We start from the raw sequence: 13,546 nt of genomic DNA, 5'->3' as shown, positions 1-13,546 counted from the left end.
CTTGCTGAGCCCCACCCCTGATTCACCCCAGCAGGCTACCTCCAGTCCTGCTTTTCACCAGTCCTCAGCAGCCCCTCTTGGTCATGCTAACGCAGCTTACAGTGTCTAAATATCAAGCTAATGTTAGAATTTAGATGACTTTGAAAAAATTACAAAATATTTTTAAAAGACAGTATAAAATGACCGACTACACTACATGTTGGGAAATCCTGAACGAAACAGGGCATCCATTCTCTTTCCGAGGAGCATGCTATTCATACATTCTCATCGGTAAGGGTATTTTGCTCATTTTCAGCCAACGAATAATCTTGGTGAAGACGAGCAACATCTTTTCTAAACATGCACGTGGATGGGCTTTCCCATGCAAACAACGGCTCATTTTTATAGCGGAGGGATACACACCACCTTCATGATCGGGATTTGCTCCAAAAGGAGAGGGAGGCTGTGGGGCTGGAGGAATTCACAAAGGTTTTAATTTGAATAGCAATCTGTTTTTTCTTTGAAAAAATGTGAATCAATTCTGGCAAAATACTGAGATTTGTTAAAGCTGGTTGATAAGTACACAGGTGCTTATTGTATTATTGTCTACATTTTTCTAAATCTTTGAACTATTTTGTAAATACATATTTTTAAAAGGCCCTATGCCTGCTAGTTAATAGGAAAAGCACCTGGAGGAAAAACAGACACAGCTCCACCTTCCGAGGTGGCCCTGAATCAAAACCACCACAGACTGGTACAGAGTTACAAACCGCCAACCTTTTTACACAGCTGTGGTTTAGAGTGCAAGGAAATCTTTTAACCCTGGCACCTGACCTAGACTTGGGAGTCAGGGACTGTTCCCCTGTGGAAGTGGAAATTCAGCTATGAGCTGAAGGACATGTTAAGTGTTAACCAGGTACAGGTGGGTTGGGCCACAGGGAAAAAAACTGTAAAAAGGCTAAATGTTGGGAAGAAGCAGGGGTTTTTAAAGGAATGAAAGCATGTTCGTGGGCCTAAAGAACAGTGAGCAAGTAAAAGGCTGACACATGGCAATGCTTAAGAGGTGGGCAAAGGTTACATCCCATAGCATTTTCGGTATCTGGCTGATTTCTTTGAACATTCTGTGACCAGGGTTATGGTTACTTGTGGAGTAGTTAATATGCATCCCCACCTCGTGCCCCAGACTATGAGCACATAGAGGAGAATAACCATGTTTTTAAAAAGTGGGCCAGGGCCAAACCATGCAGAATCATGTTGAAAACATAGACTTGATTAATGCCTTACCAGAATGTAATGAGCCTTCATGGTTACTTGCAAATAGGTTGAAACTCTTAAGTATTAAAGCCTCGACTATTAAGCATCTATAGCATAACAAGTGGTATACTGGCAAACTGGCTCTTCCAATTAAAAAAAAACCCTCCTGATTGGAGTGTTCATCCATTTCTATAGTGTAAATATTCCCACCATGTGTGATTTCGACCACCCAGATGATGTTACAGAACATGGAGCCGGAAAAACAGGTGTAGATGGGCTTTCCTGGGCTAACACAAGCTGCCTTCTGCTCACCATTGTGTTACAACTCTATTCTGGACAAACTCTAAATGGGAATGATATGCACTTTGGTGCTAATAAACAAGCAGTTGCCGATGGCAGACAGAATAGAATGCATTTTTTCACTGAGAATATACAGTGCTCTCTTATTTTATGGACATCACCAGGATGAATTTTAGGTTTTGCCACTATGTCATCAAATCAGAACCAATCATGATTTCAATCTAACCTGGAGCTTAAAAGCCTCGTTCATCCCCATTGTCCCTATGTGTAAAGTGAGGAATCCCTTGAAGGGACAAAATCTTTATTATTTTATGAAACGAGGTCTTTTATAATCCAGATCTAACTTATGCCCATTAAGGGTTGTATCTTTCTAGTTTCATGGTCAGGGTGTGGGAACACAAAAAAAGCCAGCCATCTGCTCGCCAGTGCTTGCTGACTCTCAAATCGAAGTTTCTCCTCTTCTCTGTACATCAGAAGATGACCAGTGGAGCTGGTTAAGAGATTTGACTTTGCATTTTCAACATCCAGTCCTTAGCCCACTGTGAGGAGGCATCTAATAGGTCAAATATCTATATAATTATGTAAGCATTCTTTATGTCCTAAGTTAATTCCACCAGGACTTGAGGTTAATTCTGTAATTAAAATTTTAGACACCTGATTTCCTAGAGCCACGCTAGGTGAGGGCTTACTGTGTATTAGGTTCTCAGGCATCCCTGACTTTCTAAAGAAGTTTAAAAGAAAAAAAAACCACTGTTATCTCATGAATCCCAATTCAATAAAACATAGGTGTTTTCAATATCTTTTATAAACCAGACCATACAAAATGTAGAATTTCTTGATTTTCTTGCTAATTTTTTCTTTAAAGACTGCTGTGTTTTAAAAGAATGGTCTCCTTGGCAAAGGGTATAAGTCAGAATCCTCCAGTGTCATTGACAAGGGGTTAAAATAATTTCCCTTGTAAAATATTCCTATATGATTCATTTACTGCATGAAATAAAAGTGAATGGTGGCACACACTTGCATGGAATATCGTTTGAAACCTCTCCAAGGACTTGTTATTACTTTAAAAACATCCCATTACAATAATTTATCATGAAATCTTTATTCATTCATGCCTGCTTCCAGGGCTGTAGTTGGAGCCCCACAGAGCCACCCAGGGGCACGTGGCCATGAATTAGCCATATTGCTCTGAGAGACATTCTAAATTTTTATTATGGACATGAATTTTCACACATACCCAAATTAGGGAGGATAGTAAAATGAATTACCATGTACCCACCACCTAGCTTCGATAATTATCAGTTCATGGCTGATCTTGTTTTATCTTCACTCCCTTCCCCTTCCCATTCATTCATTCCCATGTTGAATTCCTGAGAGCTTTCAAAGGAAGTTATGGAATCTTACCCCGTGGCGATAACAACTACTCGCACTCTCTCACGGAGACTAGACTTTCTTGTAACATTACAGTCTGAGCAGAGCCATCAAAGAAAGAATTAACATATTTTTCAAGGCATTCTACTTATATGCTCAGGGTTTTTCATCAGTCATAGAAAAGAAGGTGGCATTTTCAGTTCAAACTAAAGTGACTCATCAAGCCAGAGGGGTGAGTCACTGAGTACGTATGACACCTTCCAGTTTAACCTGCTCTTTGACTATGAACACCCATCACAGCTGGCCATACATCTCTCCCTGATCTTCTGTAGTGGGAGGCACTGTTTACTGAATCCTGTACCCTGCTGACATAGCAAGAAATGGTTTCAATATTTTTGCAGGATCATCACTTTTTGGAGAGTTTAAATTTAAATCACATTCAAAAGCAAATTCATACCTTTACTTTAGAAGTTAAGCAAACCACTGGAAAAGGCATTGAGGGGGAGAGAGAGATTCTTTCAACCAGCAATTCTGCATCTATCAATTTTTCTTAAAGAAATAATCAAGCAAGTCTGCAAAAAATATGTATTTGGGTATTTATTGCAAAGATTAAATATTAGGAAAATATTGGAAAAAATTACCCAACAACAGAAGACTGTGGAAATGAACTGTGGACTATCTACCCAATGGAATATTATGAAGCCTTAAAAAATGATAAAGAAATGTTTGCAATATATTAACTAAAGCAAAGTTATCTTTAATAAAATGTAAAAAATGACAGCAGAAGAGCCTATAGCTTGAGACTTAAGAGACATATTAGTTAATTATAGTGGATTCATTGTCATACATTGTCTAAAACTAAATACATCAGTTATAAAGTGACTTTTATCCTGCTGGCCTGGGAGTAATTTGTGTCTGAAGCAAGCAAAGAGTGAAGCTTTGAAATCTTGGGCTTTCAAGTTTCAGTACAAAGGTAGACCATCGTAAACAAAACAAGGAAGCAAACTGAATCTCCTGTCAGATGAGTGCAGAGAAGCAAACAAAAGCTTACTTTATATAAATGATTTGGATAGTTTATACAATTTTAGGGACAATTTTGACTAAGTTAGTAAGAAAATGTGATTTTTCCAGGTACCAATCATGCTTTTACTTTGTTAAGGTAGCTGGATTTACCTGAGATAGGGAAAAAGGAAGTCACCGAGACATTCTGCTTTCAACCTCCTTAAGAGGCATTCTGGCCTTAAGAGGGCGTTCCAGAAAGTGGCTGTAAGCATACAAAGTGAAATTAGGAGAAGTTAAAGTACTTAAACTATCAGAACCTCTGTTGACCGGTGTGTTGTGCTATGTAACCTGTTCCTGCTTAAAAACTCAACCACCGCTCCCACATGCAGAAAAGAGAAACATCAGGAAACGGGATTTTTTTGATCCTGCTTGTGTCCTCCAAGCTCGATCTGTTTAATTGACTAGAACATCCTGCTTTGCCTCTAGCCTTGGTCCCCGTTCCCTGGCCCTCTATAGGCCTGAGCCCCATTCCAGGTAAGGTTCTGTCCACTCTAGCTCCTGAGCCCAAGTTCATCCTTTGTGTAGAATGGCTCTTTGCCCCACCAGAGACTGGGGCCCAAGATGACCTCCTGTGTAGCCAGATGAGTAAGAGGAACAGGTGGCTTCTTCCCTGACCAACAGTGGCTCAAGAGTTCGTTTTGGTTTCCTGATTGCTCCCTGATCAACACCTGGAGAGAAGCCCTGAGTCTAGCCATTTGCCCCCCAAAGTGACCCTTAATCATCCAGCAACCACAGGTCTGGCTCCCTACATCTGGGACCACACTGCCCCCTGGTGGATGCTGTTCTTCCTGCCTGGAGATCCTTGCAGCCTCACTCCACAAGTGGCACCAAAATATCTCTGTCGGTGGGGACTGAACTGCAATTTGCCAATCCTGTGACAAACATAATTAGGACTGTGGGCTATCCCTCAGTGGTGTGCCAACTGATACCTTTTCAAGCTGTTTACAAGTTGGACTGTTAAACACAGCCATTATTGAAATTTAAATTACATAAACTTACAATTGATTTATATTGAGAGGATCATAAATACTCCAAACTCATCACTTTTTAATAATCTTATGACATTTTACTATTGTGTATGCCTGTAAGTTATTTTCGTCTAGTGTTACCTGGATGGTGGAAATTACTCCACTTGTCAAATCATGGCTGAATTGCAACCACAGGTTGGCTATGGATATAAGTAAGTTCAGCAAAACTCAGTGAAAGCATGCAGTCAGGATCAGTTGGCTCTATGGAATTTGAAATAAAGAATATCGTATATTTTATTAGCAATTGTGTGATACACGCCCTTATACAGTAAAATGTATAAACGGATAGAATTTTTTTCTGGAGAGCTAACTGTTAAATATCTCGCAGGACACACCGGTACCCCTTCCTTCCACTCCAGCCCCAGTTAAATCCTCCTGGTTCTGGTCGTCTCCCAATACTGGCTTTGGGCCAGATGGACATTGGAAGCTCATTCCCAGCCCCCTCTTGATTTATCTTGTCCAGGTGGAGGGACACCCATTAGCATAACACACCTGGCTTCTGCTCCCTCATACATTCCTCCCCCAGGGAGGTGAACTGACTTACCTGGCTGGTGTGTTTAGAAGGAAAAAGAAGTCATGCATGGCTTAATTCCTGCCTCTGTTCCTTTCCCTAGCAGCTATCCACAGGGAGCATCTTTTTCCACACGAGGAAGCCCGCCCTGTTCTGGTGTTGGCCGAAGACGGTAAGTGGTCAAACTCTGGAGTCTGTGTTAACAACTCCACTTGCTCCAAGTTAGAAGCTATGCTCTGTAAAGTAGCATTGATGACCTGCTGACTCCTTTGTCTTACTTCTCAATTGGTTAAAAACTGAATGGGGAAAAAGGATACTATTTATTAGGCCCTTTAGAAACTCCCAAAGCATCCTCTGTCACCAGCCTTTGCTCCTGCAGTCCCAGAACGCCTTGTGGCAATGCCTATATATATTAGTATGCACAAGCCTTTAAGTTAAGAAAAACTGGCAATTTATTTGATTAGAATTCCTCTTATTACCAATATATGTGTGTGATAATAATAATGCTTACACAATCAACCATCTTTCATGTGCCAGATATTATACGAAGAGAGACCTTGAAAAACAAGTATCATTATTGACCCAGAGCATTTTAGTAACTTCCCAAGGCCACAAGTAACGGAGACAGTTGTTGGATTCCAAGGCCCTTGCTCTTTCCATTACACTTTAACTCCCTTCCCTTTTCTTTCTCTTTCCTCCCACCCCATCCCTCTAGTCTGCCCTCCTCTCTCTCTCTTTCTCTCTCTCCCATTTCTTGCACCAGTCCTGCCACTACCTCCCCTCGTTTCCACGTTTTTCAGCCCTCTGACAAGTCAGAAAATGAACAGCATTTGTGACCTCAGAGATTGCAGTATATAAATTTTTAAAATTCCACAAATCTTACCCCCACAGCTGGGCCCTCAAGAAACTTGGCAGTAGGCAGTAGGAAAACCATGGCTGTCTTTTTAATATCCTCCTCAGGTTTCGCAGGAGGAATGGTCAGCATCCATTCCAGGTCCTGGGGGAGGAGGTCACAAAGAAACTAGTGTGCATTGGCAAAGACCGCAGGACTTCATCAGACTGGGGTCTGTCCAGGTCTGACCGGGGGGCTGGGCTCTAGGTGGGAGATGCAGCCTTTCCTCAAGTGGAGTGTTTGCTGTTGCCGCTGAATCAAGGTTTCTTTTGCTGGTGTCAATAGTCATATAATAGGTTCAGCAACTGAGCAAACAGTTAGAAATTACCTGGGGAATGACTGAGGAGGGAAGGAAAAATATATATAATTATTATATAATTGTTTACAGATCATGATTCATACATTTACATATGATTAATATCTATAGTAGTATATTTGTATATCATATATAATGCATTCTTGGTGGGGTAATATTACCCTCAAGGGTGTGAAAATTGGTTCTTGGGAAAGAGGGTACAAAAATGCCACTCTTTTTACATATAAAATACAGACAATACCTACATACATATAGTACCTACACAAAAACACAGTATGTCTGCGGTATCAAAATTTCATGGAGAGAATACTAAGAAAAACATGCCTGAAAAGTCTCCTTAGGGGAGCAATAACTTTTTTAAATGACTGAAAAACACTGTGTGTATAAAGAGCCTCGCAGGATATGTGGCACGCGGTAGGTATTCAATACACGAGAACTGTAGTTGCTACTGTCATGGCTGCTTGTTACGACTGTCCTACAAACTGAGGAGAGGGCCAGGCCATCCGTCCTCAGTAAGGTAGAGAGGGGTGTACTATGGCAAGTTCCCAGATGAAGTCAGCTTAAGGTGGACCCTGCAGGAACTAGAAGTCAGAACTGCCCAGGGTTCTAGAAAATAACCAGGTTCTTGCCCTGGCTGGTGTGGCTCAGTGGACTGAGTGCCGCTGCGAGCAGAAGGATCGATGGTTGATTCCCAGCCCGGGTTGCGGGTCATGTCCCCAGTTGGGGGCGTGTGAGAGGCAACTAACGGCTGTTTCTCACATTGCTGTCTCTCTCTCCCTCACTTCTCCCTCCCTTCCTCTCTCTCTAAAAGTAAATAAATAAAATCTTAAAAAAAAAAAAAGAAAGAAAAGCAGCAGATTTTTGCACATGACTGGGATGACCCCTGGGATACTCAGCAACACTTGTGCATGACGGTATTAAAATCCAAAGAACATAGCAACGCATAGATGTTTGCGGGCAGGGCACAGGCTGCCACAATGCCCACAGTGATCCTCTGCGGAAAGAACATGCTCCCAAATTCACTCTCCTCCTGGCTGAGAAGTCCTCCACCAAGTCTTGTGCACATGCCTTTGTTTCTCCTTACAGAAGATCTGCCTTCCAGAAAGCACTCAATAAATGAGTTAATATGGGGTTGAGGCAAATGTTGAGCAACCTGTCATGCGTTACTTTTGCATACAAAGTGGTTTCATATATAACACCTTATGAAATCATCATAACCCTGTAAGGTATGACATCCCCACTGAAAGGATAAAGGAGCTGAGCTTGGCGAGTTCGCTTAGTTATTTGTCCTCTTCGGCCACCCAGTAAAGCACAGCAGAGCAAGCCTCCTTTCGACTGTACTACGACACCTGTGATAGTCTTCTCCCACAGAGGAGGACACACGAAATGGTAAAGCTATGGAGGAAAACTCACACGCTGGGACTTGGGGGCTCCCTTGTGAGGGATACAGTAACGTCTGTAAATTGACACAGTGAAGGCATTCAAGAAGGGGTGTTATGTCATGGGATGGATCTAGCATGTGGCAGAGCCCGCTGAGGCTGGTCAAAGCTAGCAACTGCTGAATTACAGGGAAATGAAAACCCATCAAAGTAGAGATGCATCTCAAGATGCTGTGAAACTTGGGATGTAAAATAAAGGACTGAGGGGAAGAGATGTTGAGAACAAAATATGATACGAATTATTGGGCACACATTGGTGTCATTTTTTATATCAGGGCCATAGCTTCAAAGGTAGGAATGACAGATACTTGACTAAGAATGGAGAGCATTTTTACAAAGACTGAAAAGAATGCGTTTAGTCAGAAACCAATTCATCTGGCCAAAAGGGCTGTCAATGGAAAACAGATGGGAAGAGAGAAAAAAACACCTAGATAAAACCAAAAGGGGGGATGTCATCAAGGGAGGCTGGAAGAATTCAACCGGGAGGGAGGTGCTGAGTAATTCAATGGGAAAACAAGTGGAAAGGACAACAGAAATGAAATGTACGCAGCAAATACCCAACTATCATGCACAGAACACGACCAACACAGTCACCTTAAAATGACGCACAGGGCGGCAAACAAGACCTCACAGAAACACTGTGAGTTGGCGGGACGGAAAGGATCCATGGAACAAACGATAGCAGGGTGTGCTATGCACCAAACACCTGTTGGGAGGAGGAGGAGCAGCCCCATAGGCTGCGATAACAACAGATCAGAGGAATCCCAGAACACTTGGAGGAAGTTGAAAGAGAGGAGCAGAAGTGATGTTATTATGGAAGCAGAGCTGAGCCACTTGGAGGAAAGCCACAAAATCGGCAGAGCACAGACAATGGAGATAACATTCTGGACACTTCATTCAGATAAAAGCAGATTCTTTCGCTTGCCTTCCTAGCAATTTCATGTCATGGAAGGTAGAGGAAAAAATAAAAACAACTGCTCTGCCTGATTCCAAACAGTGGGAGCGGATGGGATGAGCTCCTTTCAAGGAAGAGCAAGGCTGAGCTGGATAAAATGTGTACAGAGGACTTTAGGAAGCTAGATTTCAAAATATTTGAAGAAAATATAGGCATAATTCCACAAGTTTCCAAAAGAAGACAGTACCAGGAAGTGCTCAGAAGCGTGACTGTGGGCAACTCCACTGAAGAGAAAAGAGGTCAGGAGGTTTACAGAAATGAAAGCGATGGCACAGAGCACTTTAAGCTAGGACATAGGATGAACATTCAGAAAGATGGAGGCGATGATAACTCTATGGTAGTGACACAGAACCACATAAATAGCAGCAGTCATGGTCAAATCCTCGAAGAATCAAAGCGTGCAAAAATGGTAGGAACCAGAGAAAGTGTTACGGGACCAAGGGAACTGTCATAATAAATGGTAGGAAGGATGCACTATTATCTCAAATGATGCCATGTTCCTGTAGGCTCTGACAAGGACTGCGACTGTGGGGCTGAAAAGACAAAAGTAGGTAAGAGTGTGTTGAAATCTAAGGTTGAAAAAGATGTAACTGATGCCTTCTGAAAGCTAGCCTGGGGTCAAAGTGGGTGGTCCACAGTCTGTGAATCAAACTGCATACATCTGCCTATCCTCAAACTTTCTTATTGGAAACACTTTGGGTCCTGGGCTCTTAGACTTAATTAAAATGTAGTATCACAGCTCTGCAAAGCACAGGCAGGCATGTGCTGCAAAACCACAAATAATAAACCTGGGTCTATGAAAGAGGAACACACACTTCCCATTTAAGGTTTAAAAAATATTTTGATACATCTTTTCTTGCATATACAATGTTGAGTGAAATTGGTTTCATAGTTTCAAGTTCCCATTGGTGGTCCCAGTTTGTCTCATTTTTTCTTGGGTTTCCTCACTGCCAGTTCCAAATTATTATAAAGCAAAGGTAGCATAATTTCTTCAAGGTCCATTTATGTTGTAGCATGCATCAAAATTTCCTCCCTTTTTAAGGCTGAATTATCATTCACACACATACATCCTATTGTATGTATATACCGTATTTTGCTTACCCATTGTCCTGCCTATGGATATTCGGGTTTTTCCACCTTTTGGCTAAGGTGAATTATGCTGCTATGAACATGAGTGTGCAAACATCTGTTTGAACCTCTGCTTTGAATCCTTTTGGATATATAACCATGAGTGGAATTGCTAGATCAAATGGTAATTTCATGCTTATTTTTTGTGTGTGTGAAGAACAGCCACAGTGGCTGCACCATTTACATTCCTACCAGAAATGCACAAGGACTTCAATTTCTCCACATCCCAGTAACCTCCTGAGGGCAGGGATTCAAAGACTCATCCAACATAGGTAGGACCTGGAATATCATTGCTTCCCCATGAATATGTAGAAGTAATGAAAATACATGAATTAACAAATAAACATGATGTCAACAAAAAGCCAGCCATGATTTTTAGTTCAACAAGCCTGGTATGCTTGAAATAAATGTATTAAATCAGCTTTAGCTAGAAATGAAAAACCTGTTGAATGAGAAAAAAAAATGTTGAGTTAGGAGAAAAGAAAAAAAAAAAGAATCCAAATTGTTTAACCACATCGAACTTTAGCAAAAGATCTGTTTCACAATATATTGCTAACAATTTTTCTACTCTGTCTTGCAAAACTAATGAGAAAACCAGGTCAAATGAGAAAAAAGAACATTGGGTTGTAGAAAGGATACTGTTTAAACATAAAACATGTGAATGCCAGGCCTTTGCCCCAGTGGATGGCTGACTGCACCATAAAATCAACTTTTTAAATCGTAACTAGATAACTAAGTGGAGAAAATTACTTTTAGGGGTACAAGAGTTGAAATTCTAGAAGACAAGAACCACCTATATGGCTAACTGACTTTCCGAAAGGTTGGGAAAAATTTCTAAACTCTCCAGCAAACTATGAAAACATCTTTCCCATACACTTTTGATAGTAATATTGCAAGTATTAACCGTCAATTTTAACACATAACAAGATCATCTTGTTTCAAAATACTTATTTTGGTGGGTGACTAAGTTTCACTATTAATTGAGCTCTTCCTCTGTTCCAGGCACTCTTCCTGGTTCTTAAAGAATGTGAATCTTCTAGCAGGAGAGACAGACACAAATCAAGAAACACATAAATAAGTGATGTAGTGTGGTAGAAGACAGTCAGTTTAATGGAGGAAAAAAGTAAAGCATCAGAAATGTTGGACGGGGAAGTAGGGGACATTTTGTTGTATTAAATAAGGTGATAAGGGGTCAATGTAAGTTTTTAAATCTCACTGAGAAAGTGAGATTTGAGCAAAGATTGGTAGAAGGGAGGAGGGCAGGTATCTACAGAGGACATTTCAGGGAGAGAGACAAAAGACCCAGGTGGGGTGAACATGGCCAGTTCAAGGGACACCAAGGAGCCCAGTGTGGCCGAAGTGGAGTAAATTTGGGGAAAGGTGTAGCTGATGAAATCAGAGAAGTAATGGGGAGGAGGGAGGAGGAAAGCCATCGTAAAGATGGGATTTTTACTGAGTGAAGTGCAGAGCCATACAGGGTTTTGAGCATGAGTGAACTGGTCTGTGTTTTAAAAGGATCTGGCTACTGTATTTAGAATGGACAAGAAGGCAAGAGTGAGAACGTGACAGGCACATGAATGGAGTGACCATGGTGGCAGAGATGGAGACTATGCATTGCCCCTTGGCATGGGCTCTTCCTAAGGCTGATCTAGCTACCACAACCTCTAAATGCCCAATCTGCCAGAGAGAGAGACCAGTACTGACACGCAAAAATGGCACTATTCTTTGAGGGAATCAACTGGCCAGTCGATTGCAATGGCCCTTGACGCGCTGGAAGGGCAAACAATTTGTTCTCGCAGGAATTGACATTTATTCTGAGTGTGCGTTTATATTTCCTGCCAGCAGAGCTTTAGCCTGTACCACTCACTATACAGGAGTTTACAGAGTGTCTGACTCACAGACACGGAACTCCGCCCATTATAACATCCCAATGCCTCTTGCTACTCACTCGGCCATCTGTGACTGTGAAAGGACAAGCACAGCAACCCTGGCCTGAAAAGAATATAATCACCAAAGGCTCATTCTGCTTGGGAATAAAGATCTGGGTCACACCACTAGGTAAACCAAGACCAGTAGAGCAAGGGAACTTAGTATGCAAAGTGGAGGAGGGAAAGGATGATTACCAGTAGTTGCCCTCACACCAACTGCTGGTGTGGGCTGTGTAGCTTGTCCCACCATCCCACCTCTTCTAAGTTTCCCTTTAGTAAGAGATGCTCAAGGGTTCCCTGGAGCAGCAGCTTCCTGAGTGTGTGTGGGTAAGTGAGTTTGCAGGGTGCAGGCAGAGGCCTGTGGCCACGGAAGACACACACTGCTCAGACCGCCTTTCAAGAAAAAACTGACCTGTGAGAAATTCAGTTAGCTGACAGCTCTTCCTAGGCAGTCCCTAGCCGCCAAACATGACAGGGACACCAGTCTGGAAATTCTGTGCAAAGACTGACTGCCGTAATAAGTAATCGCTACTCCAGGGCCGCCTGATGTGCTGCCTAAGACTGTCAGCTCTGCTCCACTGTCTGAGTTTTTCTCTACCCAATTCTGCTTCCTTCCCTCTTTCCTTGTACAGCAAACGTATCAGCATTATGGTCTGAAGCTTTTCTTTGCCAAACCTTGCTTTCTCCCCTTTATTTTGCACAGGTGATACCCACCAAAAAAGTTCTTGTACTCCTAACTCTGTTTCATTGTTTGCTTCTTCCAAGAGACCTAAATTGACAGAGTGACTGAACAATGAATGAGATTCATAGGGCTGAGAAACCCCAAGTTTTCTGAGAAACTTGGGGTTTCTCAGCCCTACTTGGGGAAGATGGTGTTTGAGGAAGACAGAAGTCTGAGCAAGAGGCCCAAAGATATTTTTAAAGCTCAATTGTCATGAGCTGAAATTGATTTTAAAAGTAAATATATTTAACTGAATTGTGGTATGCAGGAATACTTTTAGTAATGAGTTGCACCACTCTACAAATGTCTAGAGCTGTCCTGGCTGGGTGGCTCAGCTGGTTGAAGCGTTGTCCTATACACCAAAAGGCTGTGCGTTCAATTCCGGATCAGGACACACTCCTAGCTAGCGGTCTCCATCCCCAGTCATGGTGCCTATGGGAGGTAACCAGTCAATGTTTCTCTCTCACATCTGCTTTCTCTTTCTGTCTGTCTGTCTGTCTGTCTCTCTCCCATCCTCTCTCTCTAGGATAAATAAACATCCTCGGGTGAGGATAAAAAAAAAGTCCAGAACTTGGAAAGAGGTTCTATTAACATAAAATTTATGTCATAACTAACAGATTTTAGAAACAATGGAGATGGAAGGGCTTATGACAAACACTGTT

At 41.9% G+C, this 13,546-nt stretch overlaps 1 long non-coding RNA gene across 6 annotated transcripts in view; it reads right to left on the bottom strand.

The window, feature by feature from the left end:
* LOC112304430 (uncharacterized) overlaps nucleotides 1-13,546 on the bottom strand; it is a 153,235-nt gene that overhangs the window by 134,328 nt on the left and 5,361 nt on the right. For 4 of the 6 annotated variants that reach the window (XR_011651128.1, XR_011651130.1, XR_011651131.1 and 1 more), the window contains exons 2-5: nucleotides 6,389-6,502; nucleotides 5,539-5,801; nucleotides 5,076-5,195; nucleotides 4,078-4,168 (exon numbers count right to left, since the gene is read on the bottom strand). This is a non-coding gene — a long non-coding RNA (uncharacterized lncRNA). The remainder of the gene's footprint in view (nucleotides 1-4,077; nucleotides 4,169-5,075; nucleotides 5,196-5,538; nucleotides 5,802-6,388; nucleotides 6,503-13,546) is intronic. The other 2 variants (XR_011651127.1, XR_011651132.1) reach the window with 1 other exon arrangement.

The sequence above is a fragment of the Desmodus rotundus genome, chromosome 1 (assembly GCF_022682495.2).
Source record: "Desmodus rotundus isolate HL8 chromosome 1, HLdesRot8A.1, whole genome shotgun sequence".
Taxonomy (NCBI): domain Eukaryota; kingdom Metazoa; phylum Chordata; class Mammalia; order Chiroptera; family Phyllostomidae; genus Desmodus; species Desmodus rotundus.
Note: the sequence above shows the minus strand (reverse complement) of the source record. Positions and strands in the feature narration are given on the sequence as shown.